This window comes from Anomalospiza imberbis, chromosome 10 (genome assembly GCF_031753505.1).
Source record: "Anomalospiza imberbis isolate Cuckoo-Finch-1a 21T00152 chromosome 10, ASM3175350v1, whole genome shotgun sequence".
Classification (NCBI taxonomy): Eukaryota; Metazoa; Chordata; class Aves; order Passeriformes; family Viduidae; genus Anomalospiza; species Anomalospiza imberbis.
The window spans coordinates 10,403,163-10,423,701 of NC_089690.1; the positions used below are offsets into that span (position 1 = coordinate 10,403,163).

The window sequence follows — 20,539 nt, forward strand, 5'->3', positions numbered from 1 at the left end:
AAATCCATTCTATATATTTGTGGACAGTTTGGCTGTAGACTAGATGCTGTTCTTGCTATTCAATGAAGAATATCCCTGGGTACTTTGGGAAAAAAAAGGTATTTATTTGGTAAAAGCACATTGTAAAGAATTATAAGGTAGGGATAGTCCTTCCAAGTTTTGTTCAAATTCCATTTCAGACATCAGTTCTTTATCTCAGCTGTCTATCTAGGAAAATATTTACCCATTATAATGACCTAATCACAGGAAGGGGCCAGGGCCCAATTTTCTCATTTGCCTGCCTGTCTCATTGTGGGGTGAGGCTTGATGCAGGGTGTGTACTAGTCCCAGATCCCTGTGCAGAGCCTGCAGTTGGTGCTCAACACCAACAGCATTAACCAATGCAATGCTCTGGGTGCTGGGGACAGAGTCTGGGTACTCTCAAATGCTGCCTTGTGATACTCAGCTTCTCCATCAGGGCCTTCCTACCATTTGGGTGGCATGGCCAGGTCATCTAGGAATCTGTGGGTAACAGCGAGGTGGCTAAAGCAAGGCTGAATAGGTTGTTGTTCCTACCCGAATGTAAAGAATGAGTTAAAGATCTTAACTGAAAGACATCGGAACCATTCTGCTTCGGACAAAAGCAGAGAAGGAAAGAGCCCAGATGAAGCCATGGGCATTCAAAGAGTTGAGCTGCTGTGTTTCCACAGGTGAAATTGCAAGCTGATCCCCCTGTAATAAGATAGGGTGGGAAAGGTTATGTAATTAGGTTGCTTGTTGCCTTAAGCCCTTCTTCTCTAACGCTAAATAAAACAAATGCTTCAAGGATATAGGTCATTATCCCTGTCAGCTGCCCAAAGGGAGGAAACAGAGGGTGGTAAACAGCTGACACATGGGTGTAGAGAGCTTTTGATTTAATAGTGGAGAAAGGTGGCATTTTTCAGTCTATGGCTGGGAGAGGTGAGATGGGCCTGTAGAAGTTCTGAAAATGCTAGAACCTTGTGGCTGAAATGTAGACAGGATAACGCAAATACTAATTTAGTTGTTTTTCCTCTTTTCCCTGCAGTAGGTGTGGGACTAAGAAACAAAGGTGGCACCAAAATGTCAGCTTTCCTGAAGCTTTGGAGCCATTTGACTATCTCCAAAAGCTCTGTGCAGATCTTGCATTTGTAAGCATATTGCTTCAGATTCACAGCCTCAGCCAGCCCTTGCTAGGAACCTTACCACATTCCTGGAGCTGTGGTGGCTGTGGGGTGTCTGTAGCATCAAACAGATACTTGAAGTGTTCTGAGAAAGGGGACAGAATACACATAGGTGATTCTGACATCTTAAGGATTTGCCAAGGCACCAGTGAGATCCTAAGGTTTCTCCAGTGCAGCCACAAACCCAGTGTTCTCAAGTTATTATTTTGAAGGAAAGATGGTGCTTCCACCACACGTTTACTCTCAAATTGTCCACAAGATTAGAGACATTTTGGAAGAGATCTATGAGCAATCTGGTTTAGCTCACTGCAGACATTCCTCTCCAGCCACAAGCAGCTCATGAACAGTTTGAGTCCAGCTCCGGTGCCAGGGATCTGTCACCTCACTGGCAGCAGGGCTGGGCTGTCTCCTTGGTGATCCAAATTTTTGATGGTGTGAGGAACTGTGCATTCAGGGATGGCTGAGCTCAGGGATACTGAGGTACCCTGCATTGCCTTTGTGTTCCAAAGTGGGATGGAGCAAATGGAGCAGCCTGTGGGCAGAGACGCTCTTGGTCAAGGTCAAACGTGGGTTGAAATGGGTCTGTAGAAATTCTTGAGTCAGTCCATACTTGTGTGCTATAAAGTATGTGGAGTTCTGAGGGTAACTAGTGGAGGTAAGGAGTCCATCACTTTCATAGCCCAGAGTGATCTCCCAGAGCCTAGGGAAGGGCTGTTGTCTCCTCTTATTGATGGTGCACTGAGGCACAAAGCTTCAGAGTACTGGGGAGAAACATGCTGGACTAATGTTTCTCATTAAGAAATGTTTATTTGTCAGACATGATTCCTTTCATGTAGTGTGTGTGGGAGTGTATCCATTGTAGCAAGATACTCTAGGAAATGTTTTCTTGGAGTCAGCATGGAGTTTCTGGCTGATATGGTCCTTCATTGTGGCATGGTTACTCCTGGGCTGGCTGGGACTCTGTAGCTCAGGTCTTGGAGCTGAGGCTAGCAAGGTGGGGAATTAAAACAGGCAAACTGTTTCTCAGTCACTTCTGGCTCTGTGATTTGTTTTTCACTGCATGTTTTTTGTCCTTTGTTACAAAGGAGAAAGTCCTCCAAAATGTTGAGAAGTTCTGTTTTTGTCACAGTAGAGATGAGAAAAATTCCAGACTCTCCAAAATATTGGCAAATGGTGGAAGCTTTTCCAGCTCAGTTCAAGCTGCAATTTTCCCCAAGTCCCACATCTGTTCTATTGCAGCACTGCATACTTAACCCTGGCTTTCTGTATAGAAAATTATTTAAATAAAAACAATTTGCTTTTGAAAATTATTACTGCCTAATCACCTGGTGGAGAAAGGGCAAAGCTGGCAGCCAGAAACTGGAGACCCAGCAGCCTTGTCCTCTCCTTCAGACCTCTTTGTCCTCTGTTTACAAACTGGTATGTCAGATTGGTCACAGCTCTCAATTCTCAAGGCAGTTGTTTTCCAAATGAAATACTTTTCTTTACATAATTTTCTTTGTATATATCTTTAGTATAAACCAAAGTAACCTCTTGCTTCTTCAAGGCTTTAAATAATTTAGGACCTCTGTAGGTGTTTTGAAGCACTCCACACAGGACACCTCCTGAGCCAGCAAGTCCAGAGTTTTGCTGTTGCATAGGGCACTGTCTGATGGCACCATGGGATTTGGGCTACCTAATAGCCCAACATCCACCTCAAGTTACTGGGAACATCCACCTCAAGTTACTTGTCTTTGCCATTACCAACTGCACAGCTTTTGATTTCTTAAACTCTTCTCATCAATCCTGTTCTTTGCTCAAGTCTGCCCAAAGGCTCAGAAAGGGAAATGGAAATGTCCAGGGGTCAAGCACAGAAATCAAGTTTTGTTCAGATGAAAACTATCAAGAGAGAATGTGCTACCTCTGAGCAGGGTGGTCAGAGGGTCACTGGTTTATTTTGCAGTCTTGCCAGAAAACTCCTCTTGGATGTGTTCAATGCAGCTCAGACTGATTTTCATCCAGAAGAGCACTTCATATTTAAATTTTGGTTTCCTTTTTCTTTTCCTTTGTTCATTGTGAATTATTTATCCTGTGTTTCACCAAGGGAGTCTAATTTTCTCATCTTCTTCCTTCCTAATATTTAAGATCTCTCTAGGTGTCTCTGCAATACACCCATGTTCCCTGATTGAAGGAGTTACAGACAAAATCCACAGTTGGCATTTTTAGCTAACAGAGGTAATATTTTGTGGCTGTATACATTTCTATGTGCTGTAACTCTATTTACTTTAGCAGAAGAGTCCTTAAGATTGACAAATGAAGCAGCATATTTAAAATATGTATCTTGCAAATGTGTTAATGCCTATATAGGCTATAGGTCCCTGTGGAAATAAGAAGAGGCATTTTTTTAATAAACAATGGAGTGCATCCAGTTTTTCTTCCTACTTAAGTTATTTCCAGCACATTCACTAAAATGCTACCAGATTCAATATTTGTCTTTGTCTTGGCTTCTTACATATATAGCTTTCTTCCATGACAACAAGTCCAAGATTTTTTGGAGCTGAAGCAGGAATGATGATGTGTTTTTGTTGTTGTTGTTCTTCTAACCAGCTGTCTTTGCTCATCTTGCTGTCACTAGGAGAAGACATCTGCTTAGTACATTCAATATTTTCACTTTGATTCTCAACAGGGAGGTCAGAGCCCATGCAAAAATGTCCCCCAAAATATTTTGTTACCACAAATATTTCTTTTAAGACTGGGGTACTTTGTTTATTCAGTGTAGGCTCCATAAAGTATTTAACTGATTCTCTTCCTGTAAAGCAAACCACTCATGATTTCTGTGTTCAAATTTGGACATGAGACATTTACCATTAGTGAGATACTGTGCAAGATACTGGATGGTATAAAATACAAAGTCTAGTGGCTTCTGCTTTAATTATTACACATCATTCTGATGAGATACTAGAAGTTTGCTTTTTTCCCCCACTAAACTGAGACCCAGAGAGTGAGGATTGTTAATGAAATTATCAACTTCTTTACCAATTCTTTGTGTTAATTTCATCAAAATTCATTAGAAAAAAGGAGTAGTGCCAGTAATGATTTGGATGTGCCAAAATGCTTCAGGCAGTTCTTTCTTCTAGGCACTAGCAAGTCCCCTTCCTCATTAACCAAAGATAGTCTAGCAAAACACTTAAATCCTTAAATCCACCCTGTTCAATGGAACACTTAAATCCAAGCTGAAATCTCTCTGGGCTCAAATTGGATTTAAGCATGTCCTTAAAATGAAGTATGCTACACTAGCACATTGCTCAGCTGTACTTCTCAGCACTGGAATATAGCAGTTTTACAAAACTTTACCATTCCTGAGCCACAGGCTACTATGGCCTAGAGTGTAGATGAAGCAGAGCAGTGAGCGGAGCCTAAAATGTTTGCAGGAAGGTTTATACTTTCCTGAGCTACCCCAAACTCACCATGGCCAACAGTGAAATTATATGGAATTAGACAGGACGGACGGCCAGGTAAAACTGAGCATCTTGTGAACCACTTGCAACTCTGAGATGTGTCCAGAGATGGAGGGTTTGATGATGGTTACTATCTCTGATACACTCACAGAAAATTGGGGAGGTAGTTGGTGACTGTATTTCTCACCAGTGAAGATTCCCTTGGGGTTTTGGCCCAGTCTCAATTGCTGTCAGAGATCTGTGACTCACTAAAGCCTGCTCAGTACTGTGTCTTGCATTCCTGTCTGGGTGCAAACACCTGCAAAGTGGGGAATGACAAAGCTTAGCCCCACTGCTGTTTCTAGATTCATTCTACCAGGCAGCACATGTGGATCTCTCCATCAGAAACAAGCACCCTGTTGGGAAATTATTTCAGTCTTGCAGGATGAGTCTTTTCTCTCCCGTCTGCCTAGTATCCATGCTGGTGTTTCCTCATTCCTTCCCCAGTGCCACAGGAATGCTGTTGCTGTGAGCTCAGGTTTTGCATGATCTTCCAAGAATGCCCTTTAGAGACTGAAGGGTCAAGTGTGACACTGCATATCTTGCTGGAAACTGGCGTCCTCCTGGCGAGGCGGGTGAGGAGTGCTGTGGTTTGGGGCAGAGGAGTCTCCAGTTGATCTAACACTAATTGCATCTGATCTTTGTCTGTAAATTAGGTGGCAGCTCTCCCAAAAACACATGCTTAGTGTGTTTTCCAGCCTCTTTGGCTTTTACCCACGGAAGAATTAGTTCACCAGGTGAGTGACTTTCCTGTTGTTCTGGAATTGTTGCTAGTGAGGGAATATCTCAGTTCCCCACAATTTCATCTGATTAAGAGCTGACTTGCAGAAAAAGTGACGTGGGTTAGAGATAAAGCAAACATATCCAGCTGTGAAGCTCTGGAATGGATCCTCTAGATATTCTTATTAGCAGGGTAGGTGAACTCCTGTCAGTTTAGGCAGTGCTGCTTCTGCTTTATGGCCTGAGAGGTGGAATTCCTGTGGCTTCCTAAGGGCTCTTCCCATCCTGAGTTTTTTGTTTTGTGATTTTTTGCATATGAAATCTCACTGAAAAGGAGAGACTCAAGCTCTGAAAAACAAGGTTTCACTTGCTGACTGCTGGACACTTTGCACAGAATAGGGTCTGATAGGAGGTCATGATGTGTCATTCCCTGTTCTAAACCCTGTGCTGTGGGTTTCTAAGGGCTCCTCCAGACACGGGAAGGTGAATTGACTGGTTTAAGTCACACAATACAGGGAAAGTAGGAGCAGGAGCCAAGTTTCCAATCTCCTAGTCATGCACCTTAAACACAAAAAAACTTAATTTCCTTGAATTAATACTGGCCCAGGCTGACTCCTGTATTCCTGCCTCCTGACTGGCCTATGCAATGTCAGGCATTTCAGTCTTTTGCTGTTTAATTCATTTTGCTGCTATGGTGCAGGGTGCGGTAGATATTACCAAAGGAATGATTGTATGTTTGCCAGTGTTTTTGATTCTTTCCAGGCAAAGAGCAGATTTTCACAGCCAGGCTCAACACCTTGAATTTTCTACTTTAATTTCCAAAGTGTATGATATTGGTCATGATAGGAAACTGAAAAAAACCCAGAAAACTCATGCTGTGTTTTACAAGGCAGTGACCATTCTGGGCAGCATGTCACAAGGGTAATGGGCTGCAAATCAAACTTCTGCTGCTGTGCTGCAGAGGATTAGTCACAGTTCATCTACCAGCAAAATGGAGGTAGTAGTAGTTACTATCTCAAACTCTGGAGGCTCAAAGCTTAAAACTTTTGGGATCATTTAAAGGATGCTGCTATGGATGGGCACAGTATTCTATCTTCTGTTAACAGCACTGGAAAATTTCATAAGCTTGATGGATAAAGAAGCAATAATTGTTGGCGACGGGACCAGGAAAATATTTGACCACTGGTTTTCTCTGAAATACTAAATGAAGAACAATTGTCTCTCATCTTGGGCCAAAGATTTTTTTTTGTGTTCATATACTTCCCCTAGATACCAGCTGACACAACACAAGGACTGTTGCAGCTCTGCAAGAAAACTTGAAGAAAGAAAACCAAAACAGGCAACAGTTCCTGTGTCTATCTACCGTCGAGAGCTCCACCACACTGAGATTGACAGACAGGGGTGCCAGGAAACCCCTGGTTATGACCACCTGCTCCTGGTGGAAGAAAATCCCATTGTGACTTATCCTCGGGGCGCAATGCAGGAGCACAAGCTCGAAGCCCAGCACTCAGCTGGAAGGAGAAGGTGAACTGTAGGTTCTGCAGGAGGGAACTGAACCAGGGTTTACAGAGCCTCAGGCAATGGCTTTGGCTGCTCAGCTTGAGCTGGTGCTACAGTCTCTTCCATCTGGAAATCAGCCGTGCCCGCGTGTTTCACAAGAGGCCATGTTCCCAGAGCACTGCTGGCTCTCTAGGTAACACCTATGGCACTGGGCCCTGGTGACTCATGTGCTGTTCAGCTTTGGTTTAGGATTTCAGCAGGGTTTAAACACCAGGTAGGCGGCTAGGACAAGGCTGGGGTATTTCTAGTCATAGTCCTAATGCTTAGAAAACACCTGCAGCCATGACTGCTCGTGCAGATTTAGCTGCAGTGCTTCTAAGGAGACAATCTGGCCCTGGCAGGCCTCTGTTCCTGGGGGGAATTTAACACCCTGGTACACAGGGCCAGCATGAGACACCAAATCAACCCTAGAGGGGAGGTTGGCACTGAGGACTAAATTTGGGAAATGCCACGCTTTCCCTTCTGAGGGGTCTGCCAGGGTGGGGTGAAATCTCTTGGGGTCTCTGACTGGGAAGTACACTGGTTTTGGCAGCCAGGGAAGGTGGAGAGAAGCTGAATCACAATTCTCTGCTACAGGTTAAGTATTTTAGGCACTGACTGTCCTTTTTTTTTGTGTCCAAACAAGCAATCTTGCCCTCCTGGGGCTGTCAAGCACTGACTGTAGACATTAAAGCTGGTAATGGGATAAGATGTAAACATCTTCTTGAAAGCACACACCAGAGCCCTTTATTTTAAAAATGAAATACATTTGAAGTGCCTACAAACTCATCCAGAAATCTCTTTCCAAATGAGTAAGGTTTGGCAAGGCTTCCCTCCACAGCCTGAACACAATGTAACCCTTCTGTCTTCCCGTTCTCTTCAGGGCAGATGCAGATACCGAACAGCTACTTAAAGGGTAACATTCCATTATAAAAACAATCACAATCAACATCCCAATTTATTTTAATTGCAGTCCTTAGAAATAGCCACAAAACCATCAAACAGAAAGCAATCAAAAAATAGTTTCCCTTCCCCCTCTCCTTAGTATTCGCGACAAGTCTTGTTTTGAATTTGTGAACAGGCAGCTGCTTTAGAACTCCCTGCACCTTTTTTACCTCCCCTCAGCTTCTTCTTTGCCCCGGCTGGGAAACAACAGATTAAAAGTTGCTTGGAGAAGCACCCAAAGAATCAAAGGGGGCCCTGGACAAAACTTCCCTGTGGAAAGTTGGATCCTGCAAGGCACAGGGAGCATATCCGGGCCTACGGCTCTCCTGGCTCCGGGATGCGGAGCAGGAAGGTGATGCTCACAGGGTCGGGGCCGCCTCCATCCCCGCTCCCCCCCGCCCAGGTACCGGGAGCCGCTGCCGCCCGCCCCCCCCAGCCGCGGCGCAGCGCAGCCCCCTCCCGCCGTGCGGCCGCCCCGGCCCCGGCCCCGGCCCCAGCCCTTACATGGACAAATCTGCCTGCAGGGAAAGGCAGGAATTTGGGCCCTTGACGTCAGCCGCGGGCAGAGCGCGGCAGCTCGGCTGAGCGGGAGGCAGCGGCCGCCGCTTTCGCTTTTTCTTTCGGGGCTGTCCCGCCGAGCTCGGGGCCGCCGGCCGCCCCTCCCTGCGCCCCAGGGGAGGTAAGGGCCGGGGGGGGCGCGGACGGAGGGATGCGGGAGGCGGGAGCGCCGCGGCCGGGGGGATGCGGGGAGGCTGACGGACCGGAGGGAGGGAGGGAGGGAGGGATGTGCGGGGCGGAGCGCGGGAGGGGCCGCCCGGGGCACGCGGCGGGAGCGGCGCGGGGGTACCCGAGCCGGGAGCGCGGGAGGGGCCGCCCGGGGCACGCCGCGGGGCAGGGGCGCGGCAGGGGCCGCCGGGCGGAAGGAAGGGGCCGGCGGCGGGGCCGGGGGCGGGCGGTGCGGGGCGGCCCCGGGGGGCGGTCCCGGTGCCGCCCCCGGCCCGCCCCTCGCCACCTCCTCCCGCCGCCGCCGCCGCGCTCGCCTCCGCTGCCTCCTCCCCCGAGGTATTGTTGCAGATAATAACTTGCCCCCTTCCTCCCCCCACCCCCGTCCGCCCGCCGAGGCAGCTGTGCCACAGCTGGAGCCCCCGGCCGGGGCGGGGAGCGCTGCCGGCCGCCCGGGGGGGCCGCCCTGGCTCCTCCCTCCGCCCGGGGCGCCACGGCCGCCGGAGGGGCCGGCCCGGTGCGGTGCGGGCTCGGCCGCGGGGCGGGGGCAGCGCCGGGCCCGGGGCAGGGGGAGCTTCCCCCGGCGGCCCCGCTGCTCGGCTCCCGGCCGGTGTCGGCGGGCGGGCCGGGCCGGGCCGGGCCGGGCCGGACCCCCCGGGCGGGCGGGCCGGTGCCGCAGGTGCACCTGGCCCGGGCGGGGGCTGCCGCAGCCCCGCCCCGCCGACCCCCGGCCGCGGCTCGTAGTAGATAATAAGTTGAATAAAGCTTCGGCAGCTTTTTATATGCCGGGGGAGGCCTTGCCTTCCCCACCAGGTAAGGACGGAAAAGTTTCCCACACCCTGACGTCACCCACGGCTTTTTTTTTTAGTATCAGTTTTTTTTTTTTTTTTTTTTTTGCCTTCCCCCTTTCTTGCTCTGCTGTTTTGAATAGGCAAACCTTACTCCTGCCATTGCATGGAGCACTCCCCGCGCCCCGGGGCTGTGCTGGGAAGCCGGCAGTGCTCCCGAGAAGGCGTTGATGAAGCAACTCCTGCCTAATTGCTCTGCCGCCTGTACCTCGAGGTGCAGCTTGGCCCTGCCGGTGAAAGAAACGAGAGTTGGCTTCTCCTGCTTTGTTTTGATTATTTTTTGTTTGTTTCTTTTCTCCTACACGTGTAAAAATTGACTTTTTAGCCCAGTTGTGTTGTTCTTTGGTTAATTTCCTGTCTGTTTCTTTCTGTTTTGCTAGGCAATTGGTACACAAAAGTTTAAGGAGCTTGCAGGAGCCATAAAACCTGCTGATGTGTCTCCCTGCACATCTGCAACACCTTGGTCCCTCTGCACAAAGGGGTTTTGACCCATGCAAAAAAGGAAGGTCTCACATAGATGCCACAAGTGTTTTTGGACACGTTCCAGGATTTCTTTGCTTCCATGAACTTACTTACCTGTAGAGTTTGTGCTTGTACATTCCAGGAATGGTTTCTGAGCTAAGAGCTGAGAGAGAGGGGAGTGCCTGGGAGCTGGGTGATACAGCAGGTGCTGGCTCACCAAATAGTTAGAGAAATGGGATATTAGGAAAGTATGGGAACATGCAAAGCTGGAGAAGAGGACACAGCATTTAATCTCTATGTTAATAATGTGGCTGTGTTCTTGCTGAAAAATGTTGGCTGCTGTCCTGTTTGTAGTTCAGCCTGCTGTGCAGCAGGACAGTTTAGGGACATGGGGGACTTTCTAATTATCCCCACCGTTGCTGAAGCAGGACTGGCCCACAGAAGGCTAAATAAATACTCTGTGATTTCCCTTGGGAAATATATGTTTCTGTGGATAAAGATTTATTGTTGAAAATTTCTCTCTGTCTGTTGGCTTGGTCTGTCTCACCCTGCCCACCCTATGACCTTACAGCCTATTGCTCCTAAATTTATTAGCTCTGTTATTTCCCTATTTCAATTATTTAGCCTTTGTTGGAGGGTTTTTCCCTGCAGGATGAGCTATCAGCAGCTCATGGTGTGGCTGGTGGCCACAGAGCCACCTGTCATCCATCCCCTGTCATATCCTGCCTTTAACTTTGTTATGATGCAGGTGCTGCTAATGGGCCCCTCAGGCCTGTTACCATTATTCCATAGATGGTTTTCCTTTAATTGCTTTATTCAGGTTTTCTTTTTCCACCTGGCTCAGCTTCTGTGAAAGAAGAAGCTAGATCAGGGACACCTGGGTCCAGCAGAGCAGCAGCAGTAAGTTGCCATTAGTAATGGTCCTGTAGAGAGACACCATGTAGTGGGTAGGAAACCTGCTGCCCAGAAGTCTTTCCCACCCTGTGTGTTATGTGGCTGTGGGCACACTGGCTGTGTCCCATGTTGCCAGCAGCCCTGGTTGGTGGCATGCAGCCCTTGTATGCTGGCTGGGTAAGCTCCTGGGTGGAAATGAAAGACATGTTCAGGAAAATAAAGCTAGAATTGTCTCATTAAAGTTTCTTTAGGTGCAGCCCCAAGCTGCTCTGAATTGCTGATGTTTAGTCTCCATGGTGCCTGGGTGAGTGAGAATTACTGCTTTTCTCACTGTAGAGCTGACTGTGTCTTGCCAGCCCTGCTTGCCTGGTGTGGTTGGTGCTGGTGGGGCCGAGATGCTGGTATCGAGCTGGGAGAGAAACTCCAATTCCTGTTGCACAGAGATGAGATTTTTACCTTTGGAACATGTTTGGAGATCAGCCTGGATGTCAGGGCAGGAAGCTGGTGAGCATGCCCATCTCAGTGTGGGTTCCAGCTCTGTGAATCCTTTCTTTTATTCATATTTGGTGGAGAGTCACCCAGCTTTAGGCGATAGAAATATTGAATGATGTTGTCTGTGATGTGCAGTTGTGAAGCCAGGCAAAATGGGCAAAAGCCTGGCTCTACACTGGCAAGTCAGAAGTGATATTCGGATCTTGGGAATTGTGGTTAGTTTACCTGTCTTGTGTCCTGGAAATTTGCAGAGCGCATTGAATTTCCAAGTTGGATTCCGCTGAGAAGCACCTTCCGCTGTGCTGCATTAGTGAGGTAGTGGGCACAACGAGGAACTGGTGCAATGTAATGCAAGCTTTCAAGCAGTGTAATGGCAGATTCAGGTGTGTATCCCTTGCTAAAGCATTTGTTTTTCTAGGATATTCAGGGGTGAAGCTCCAGAGCTGGACTAGTGAGTTTTGCAAGCTACCTAATAGTGTTGGTTGCAGTTTCAGGGGAGCTGGACTACTTTTACATGTATTATCATCAGCATGTATTTTTAATTATAACTCCTAGTAAGAATTATGGTGTGGGGGTTCATGCTCAGAGTGGAGACACCTGTTTTGAAGCCTGGCTGTTGCCTTGTTTGTTAAAATCACTTGTGTCTACCTGCCTTACTATAAAACTTAAGTAATACTCTTGTGATCAGTCAAATTTTGTGTATGCAGTTTTGCAGAGGGGTAGTAAGAACGTCTGGGAGCTGGAAACTTGAGGGAGTTTTACGAGCAGTATGGGATCACTTGTATTAAAAGGACGCATGTTAGAAAGGTCTCAGAGAAACAGTGAGTGCTGTGGAAAAGGGATGTCTGTTCCTTTGTAAAAATGAAAACCAAGGTAAAAGTGGTGGATTTAAAATGAAGAAAATTAAGTGCTTTTCAGTGTAACTAATGGTGGCATTTGTCATTCAGAATGTTGCTGAGAACAAGAGTTTAGCCAAGTCTGAAAAGAAGATGGGATGGTTGTATGAGTGTCAGGTACACTGGGAGTTGTACCAGCCTGTAGTTGTATCATAAGCATCTAATTGGAAAGAAGAAACAGTTTCATGTAGGTTTCCATGAAGCATCTCTGGCTGACACTAGATAGATACAGATAGAGAAAAGCAGTAACTTGGGTGGATGACAAATTGTTCCAAGAACACAGTTTCTGTGTGCCTGTGGAAACAAATACCCTCAGGGTGCCCGCAGTGGTTTCTCTATTGCTCTGCCCATCATGGTTGTGTGAACAATACATTCTCAGTGGCATTTTGCTGCTCCTCAAGCTTTTGAAAGCCTGACCCACACAGCTCTGCCTTTCTCCTGCTAAGCTCTTCTCTCCCTGACATAGCTTTGAGAAACACTTGCACACTCTGCTCTGGCCGGCCCCAGATGCTGGATTTCACCTTCATCTGATTGTCCAGCCTCCGGTGTGCTCTGTGGCAGCCCTGCTAAGGTGGAGCTAAGTCCCTGTGTATGGAGAGGTTTTAAAGGTGGCATCAGGATAATGAAGAAATATACACTGGCCAAGAGTAGGTCCCTTCCAAATCGGGATATTCGATGAGTCTTTAGATATGTGTGTGCTTTTTAGGTACTTTGTTTTTGATGGGGAGAAACCTTCAGGAAAATAAGATGAATACGAAGTCCATGTGACCCAGCAGAAGTCTGTGATTCAGCATCTGTGTTTGCTGTGTGCACATGTGAGTGTGACAGTGATGCTCCTGTCTGCAAGACAAGGTTGTTCACAGCCAGTCTTTCGCCCCAGAAGCTTCCTCATCTCCCTTCACTCTCGTATCAGCGTAGTTCTGTGAAAAGTTAGAGAGGTTACTGCAATTGCAGCCAGAGCAGAGGAGGAAGGAGCAAAGGAGATGGAAACCATAAATTATGAAAGGATGTGGGTTATCTGATGCACCGATTCACAAGGAACAATGCCTTTAAAATGTGGGTTATACATAGGAAAATACTTTAAATAACTTTACAAACAAGGGTTCGAGAGGAGGGATTGGAGGGAAGATCTTGTGTTTGGTGTCCATGTGTGCATTGGAGGAGAGAATCAGTGAAGTTTGAAGAGCTTAGCGTTTTCCTCTTTCTGATTTAGGAAGCTCTTTGTTTTGCAAAATAGAAACAAACAAAGAAAAGAAAACAACAAATCAAACCGAAAACCACAGACCAGAAAAAAACCCCACAAAACATTAAAGCTTTTGAGAGCTTATGTCTTCCTGAGAAGCAGAGTTTAACAGGGTTGGTTCTTTTCTTTCATCCTGCTCTTGGGCATGGCAGGCCATGTAGAGCTGGTGGTGTTTTCCAGTCCAAACTTGAAAAAAACTAATACCTGTTACTGACACTTAATCATTGCAATTAAGGTTATCGGTGGAGACAACTCAGTGGAGATTCTGTTTTGATCTCCAAGAGCTGGTTTCGATCAGGTTCTGAGCAACTGCAAGAGCTGGCACAAAAATGATCATTTTTTAAGTCACTGTCAGCAAGTCTCTGTCATTTTAGACTGTCAGTATCTGTTGTTGGGATCTGTGGGTGACAGTGACACACACGTGTGAGTCAGAAGAACTCCCAAACTATCACAATATGCTCAGGGAAGGAAAACAAACATCGGTGGAGTTGTGGGCTGCTGATAACCTTTTCTTAGACAATGTTGTAAGCTTGTGAGTGTTGCAGGCTGTTAGGATGTTTTTTGTTGCCCTTGATGGCATAAGGGAACCTTGGAATATTGTGATTCCTCAGCAAACCCATAAATTACTTAGGTTGGTTAGGGGGCAGGGAGGGATGCATGAGGGTCTCTAGCTTATGCCAGTTTTGTTACTGGGTAATAGCCCATCAGCCCTCCTTGGGGTTTGCAGATCTGGTTGGGAGGGATCCTGTCTTGTGCCTTAGAGAGTTTATGCACATGAGCACCCTCTAAGTAGTAGGTGCCTTTCAGCTCCTGGCTGCCTTCCTCTCCTTGCTCCTGCTGCTCAGTGATGCTTCAAAGCAGGAAAACTTCTGCCAAATCTTGGATGATTGTGCTGCCAGTGGAATAGTTAGTTGAGATTTAATATGGCCATTATCTTTAGGTAATAAAGTATCAGCTAACTTGCCATAACTATCTTGTTTAATGTCTATTAAAAGCCCCACATACTTCGCTCACTGGGTGAAATTTAATAGAAGTTCATCTAAGCATTTACTGCTTATTTAATTTAAAAATAAGTTGATCTCCATGACTGGAGTAACAGGCACTAAGGATTTAATTAACATTTAGTAAACTGCCCTGTTAGCTCTGAATTGCACAGTCAGGTCTTGTTTATGCATCAATTTGTAACTACTCTCTCTTTTTTTTTTTTTTTTTTTGGCCATTTGATCTCATTGCTGGGATCAGGAGTCATCTTCTATTCTCCCTCTGCTCCTGATCTCTTCTCACATGGGGAGCCTATGTCAGGGCTGTGGGGCTGGGGGCTGGAATACTGCCAAGGAGCCAGGACCTAGCTGCTCAGTTGTGAGACCAGCCCAGACAGCTGGGCAAAGGCAGGTGGGATACAGGAGACTGAATTGACAGGTTGTCCCACAGGCCTTGAAAAGGAATCTGTGGAGCCCCATGGGGTGGGTAGGGTTGCACTTTGTGGTGGGCTAGAAATGGTCCAACTTTAAACCTTCCCTTAAACTTGGCTCTGTTATGTTTAAGTATCTCCCGTAGGGCTTTTTCAGTGGTGTGGCTGCTGCATGGAGTTCAGGTTGGTGAGGTTTGCTTTTTGGACGGAGAATGTTGGGGTGTTGTTACAGGTGACTTGTGGGTGGTCCTGCTGCAGTGGCTGTGGTGGTTGTACCCCAGCTGGGCTGGTGTCTGTGTCAGTAATGTGCATTTTCAACGTGCTGTGTGCACGTACCCTAAGGAGATCTCTGTTTCAGCAGTTTATTACCTCACCTTAACAGATTTGAATTACTCCACTTAGTGAGGCATGAATGAAAGCAAGGAGTCTCCCAGATAGTGCAAGCAGCAGCGTCTGGGTTGGGAGAGTGATTGAATTAGCAGCTGATAAGTGGTTGTAGCTCCAGCTGCTGCATCATCACTGCCTCACTAGCCTGGGTGTCAATGAAGTTCCTGTTCAAGCTCTTTGCTGAAGGACATCGGCTGGCTTGGATTTTACACGCCTTGTTGTTTGAGATAAGACTTGATTTGCTTATCGTGGGTTTGGGCAAATCTTGAGGGATACCTCGAGGTATTAGTGTGGCCAAGACAAGCCTATAATCTGGATATCCCTAGAAAAAAATGGATAGTGATTGTGGCAGCCACGTGGCAAACCTGTAGTTGTTTGCATGCTGTGAACTTTGTTAAAAGAATGGTGTTTAAGTTGCAAAGTCCAAGTGCTCCAAAGCTATGAAATGCCAGAATGAAGGTAATTGAAACCTTAATTTCAGCCTCCCCTGCAATCAGGTTTTATGATATAGCCACTTAATTGCCAGAGTACCTACTCTTTGTGTCCAGAGTGGAAGGTGATACTTAATGAGCGTCTTACTCAGTTGCTTTTCTCTTTGTGCAGTGTGTGGCCCCAGGCCATGTACTGTTCAATTTTGAGACAGAATGCAGAGTTATTAATTTTCTTTTGTGCTTTTCTGGAGCACTCTTTGCTCTTTCATTGGAGCACTTTGGAAGTTGGAGGAAGTATTTTTGTAGTGCCTTCCCAATGTGAAGGAAACTTATTCTTGCCATTTTACTGGTGGGACACTGAGGCTTGGAGAGGCATGAAACTAGCTGTCTCACATCACCCTTGACACTGAAATCATGGAGTAAAAAGGAGTTAGACAAAGATTGTTCTCTTAAGTGTGCAGTCATAACTGATAATAAAGCAAAGAAATGGTTGAGAAGAATTGTTTGTAATTACAGACTGAAGTTAGCATCCTTTCTGCTCAGCTCCAGAGATTACTCTGAACTGTTCCTTGCATTTATGCTTATCTTCTCCCATATTTCCTGCTGTACCTGCCTCTTACGCATTATCATCATTATCTTTGAGTGGGGGCAATGCCTGTACTTACCTTGCATGAGTATTAAACTACCTAGCTTAGTGTGGAAGCTGGTCTTTGCCTCTAGCATTTGGAGGCTAGAGCAGCTTAATGCTGTTGGAACTGAAATGTGGTGGTGAGGAGGTCCAGAAATGAGCCACAGAGATGGTTAAGGTCCAGGGGGTATTTATGTATAAAAACATCTTTCAAGGAGTAGAAGCAATGAGGACTTCACATCAACTGCTAGATGCTTCCTCAGTGACTTGTTTTACCATGTACAGTGTGACTAACATTTTTCAGGGTCTGAAGCTTCTTTTAAAGCTTATTCATCACTTCTGATCCTGCAGGCTATTTTTTTTTGAGAAAGAGAATTATGCCTTCCTTAGCACAGTTTCACTTTGGTGCTTTTTCAGAGAATCCATTTCTTTTTCGAGTTCCTTGGGATGCAGAGCTGAGCTGGGAAAACACACCATTGCATCTTTGCCATTTAAGGAGGTCTTGGTGAACCTTCTGCATAGTAAGTTTGAAATTCAAGTGTATGAGTAATCCCGCTGAACTCTGCAGTTACTTGTGTGCCTGAAGATAAGCAAGTGTTTTAGCACTGTCCTGTACCCAAATCCTAACCTGTTCCCAAGGCAGATGGATGGGGAACAAACGAAGTGCAGTGGGGTTAAAGTTACTGGGGAGATGTCAGGCTTCTACTGTAGCTTGCAGAGTGACCAGAGCCTCACTGCAGTGAAGAGTCAGCCTTATACAGAGCAGGAGATCCTATTGTGAGTGGTGCATATTTGTAGCAGTGGCATTAAGTAAAGGACTGTGGGGCAGAAGCAGGAAGGAATGATGCCTTGGACAACTGCATTACTGCAGGAATTAGCACGGGGCTCTTGGCTTGTAGTGCCTCTTTGAGTGTCTGCCTCTGCACCTGAGGTTTGGGAATGTGGCCAGAGCAGCAGGTGGACTTAAAACAATATAAGTGAGCATGTCTTTCCAAGGCACTCCACCCATCCAGGTCCTTGAAGTGTCTGGATGAAAGGATGACAGCTCATAGAGTGCCTGTGTGCCTCCTTCCCTGGCTTGGCACGGCATGTTTTGCTCTGTTGTGTGGGAGAACTGTGAACTTGGGGTGTGTGGAGGGTGGGGAAGTTAGTTGAGAAATTTTTAAGGACTACATTGTAGCCTGGGAGAAGGAGCTACAGGAGCAGAGCTTGTTGCCTTACTACGCATGAGGATCCCTGCAGGGTGTGTTCATTTATAAGTCATTCTGGATGAAGTTTGTTACTCCATGCCCTCATTGCACACACAGCCTACAGGCAGTGTGTTTTGGGCACTGTTCCTACAGCTGGGTATCAAATTTCTCTGAGGATGCAGGGCAGGTGGCTTGATATCACCTCGCCTTTGGACTGTGGTGTGTATTGCTTTTTCTGTGCTCTGCCCTGGGATAGGATAGAGGATTGCTCCAGTGTGTTAGTGATCATCTGTGCTGCTTGTCCCCACCCTGTTTGAGGTCAGGGCCACTCTAAGCTCTCGTACTCAGATCCACATCACCCTGCTTCCCTGGACGCCATAGGCCAAGCCTCCAATCTGTATTCATTTGCACACCTGAGGTGGTGTGTTAGGTCTTGGGTTATGCTGTCAAGTGCCAGAAGTCCAAGTGAAAGTGGTCTGCCAGACATCCAGAAGTCCAAGTGAAAGTGATCTGCTCCAGCTTTGTTGGCTTCAGGGCAGCTGTCTGCCCATGTTTTCTTTTCCCTGTCCCTTGAAGTGCAGTGAGGCACAAGCAACCTGATGGGTTTTTGCAAGAACTCTTGGTAAATTTCTTGTGTCTCAGGTGATTTGATTCATGTCTGATTAAGGGTGTGCTTACTTTGATGGGTGGAGCTGGATGTGCAAAGGTAGCTGTATTATCAGAAAACAGGCTCATTTCATTTAGTTTCAACTCCCTTGGTAGAGGCACCTGCTAGAATGGGAGCATATATTGTGTGTTTTAATTGTGCAAATTCTGCCTGAAGTAGAATGAAAGTGATTCCAGATGCTTTTGATCTCCAGAAAGACAAGACCTATCCATCTAATGAAAGACATGAGTAATTCTGGGTATTGGTATACTCCTGGGTTCCTTTGTCTTTTGTTTTTGTTTCCATATCCCATAGCCAATATTTTCTTTTGCTGGCCATATCTCCAAATTTGACCCGTAGCATCTTGGGTTGGGCCTGACACTTGTTTTTCTACCTGAAGGAGAGTTGTGAGTCTGGCAAGCAGTGTGCATCAAATTCCTGTGAAGCCAAGCACAGAGCACAAGCTGCACCCGTGAAGTGACGTCTGGGTCTGAGGAGGTCCTGCCCTGGGAGACAAGAATGCTGAGAGAAAAAGCAGAATGATTGACTTGCAGACATAGTGACTGATTATGATCAAAGATCAAAAAGATGTAAAAAGTGCTTGTTAGCAGAATGTGACTAAGATAAAGACCTGATAAGTATTGAAATGTGTGGAGGAAAGGGAAGCAGTAGCTTCTGACAGAGCAGAGCAGTACATGTAGGATTTGCAACTTTGTGCAAAGCAATTCTGGGTCATGGGAACATTCTGCTGCTGTGGCTCTGCCACTGCAAGCCATTGCCACTTTCGTCCCTGTAACAAGTGTGCATGGTTCAGTCTGGAACCCACTTGGGCTCTTCCCTTCCTTCTTGGGGAGTTCATCTTCCTCAAGGCTGTTTATTGCTGCAGTTTGTGAGCTGTGCATACTTGCTGTCTCATTCCTCAGCCCTTACTCACAGAAGGCCTCTGTGTGAGGGAGGGACACCCAAGAGAAACATGAAACTTGTAAAGTCCCTTGCCACGAGGAATTTGGGTGGCTGATCAGCTGCAGCTGGGTGTTTGGGAGCCTGCTGGAGGTCTGTGGGCTGTGAGTGTGATCTGCAGCACCCCAGAGCGTGGGATGGAGCTTGGGGGAAGGTGATTTTTTCCCCTGCAACAGGGCAACCCCCATCTGGGGGCTCCTGGTAGAGCTGTGCTGGCCCAGCCTGTTAGCAAAAGTCAGTTGTGCATTTGGATGGGGTGAAATGGAGGAGGGGAGCAGTATGACTAACTGAAGTTACCAGCGACCAGAAGTAGGCTGTAAGCTATGGGGAACACCTCGTGCCTCCATCCTAAAACAGTGAAATGTGTCAGGGGAGATACAGCCGTATGTGCAAATACAGCGTGTGGGTTTGGGTTTTGGTCCAGCATTCCCATCCATAAATAGGCCAGCCCCTTCCTTACACTAGCGTTTGTGTGCACTTCTCAAACATGAACCAGCTAATCCCAACAGATGTTTGACAGCTTCCAGAGCCCATAAGGAAGTTAAATATCATTGCACTTTGCTAGAGAGATGCCCAGGATTGCAGTAACACCTGCTAGAGGATCCCATTGGAGCTGTGTGTGTTGGTGGCTGTGTGGGCTCAGCTCGGCAGGGCACCTGCTGCCATTGCCTCAGGCTGCTCTGCCACAGTGTGTGAAGGCTGGCCTTCCATTGACATCAAAGACACAACTTCCTTTAGTTTGTGAGGGAGAATGGGATTTAGCAATATGTTTATACACTCCCACTTTGTTAAGGTCTAGTTGAAAGGAGAGAGCTGTGGATTTTGTTTGCTGCCTGCCTTGTCCATGTGCTGATCTGTCCACCTCCGTAGGGGTTGTGTGTGAAGTCCCGGTTGGACTGTATCCTTTACTTGAGTTCCTCTCTTTCCCCAGCTGTCAACATTTAGTTGAAAGCTTTAACACCTCTGAGAACAAGAAAGTGGCAGTTTATTCTGGAGTTGTCTCTGGACTCTCCAGTTTGTGATTCAAGAAGTGTTCAAGAGGGACTGAGGATCATATTCATTTCTCCTGGCCTCTATTTCTGCTCTGGCTGGGTGTCTGTCCTGATTTTAGGATAGGCAGAGTTGTAATTATAAGGCTGCTAAGTGAAGTGCTTGGGGCAGCAGTTGGATAATTCTGGTTACTAATAATTCAAGAACTTTCCTTAGGTGTTTCCCTACTCAGTTCTTCAATAGTGTCCATGAAATGTAAACGATGGCTCTGAATACCTGCATGTAGTTAAAACTTCCTGGAGTCTCCTCAGGGCACAGACCCCACCAGTTTTTGCCATTCAGCACCTCAAGGACAAGTCTTGGGTGTCTTCTGTGATGACAGGGGCTGTGGGCTGCTTATCCTGTCCCTCATTGCTCTGAACCTGCTGCAGTCGCTTTGCTGCACCGAGTGTGTGCATCTGACTCTAGCCCGTTCTG

The 20,539-nt window shown here is 46.8% G+C and overlaps 1 protein-coding gene across 15 annotated transcripts in view; it reads left to right on the forward strand.

Moving 5' to 3' along the window:
- The first annotated feature begins 7,551 nt into the window (after positions 1 to 7,551).
- The window catches only part of LPP (LIM domain containing preferred translocation partner in lipoma), a 334,843-nt gene continuing 321,855 nt past the window's right edge, over positions 7,552 to 20,539 (forward strand). For 4 of the 15 annotated variants that reach the window (XM_068200643.1, XM_068200642.1, XM_068200656.1 and 1 more), the window contains exon 1: positions 7,553 to 8,923. The gene's annotated coding sequence lies outside the window, so the exon portion shown is untranslated. Of the gene's footprint in view, positions 8,924 to 9,284; positions 9,398 to 10,700; positions 10,795 to 10,828; positions 10,966 to 13,389; positions 13,533 to 14,663; positions 14,812 to 14,881; positions 15,014 to 20,539 lie in introns of those variants that run through there. The other 11 variants (XM_068200644.1, XM_068200657.1, XM_068200654.1 and 8 more) reach the window with 8 other exon arrangements.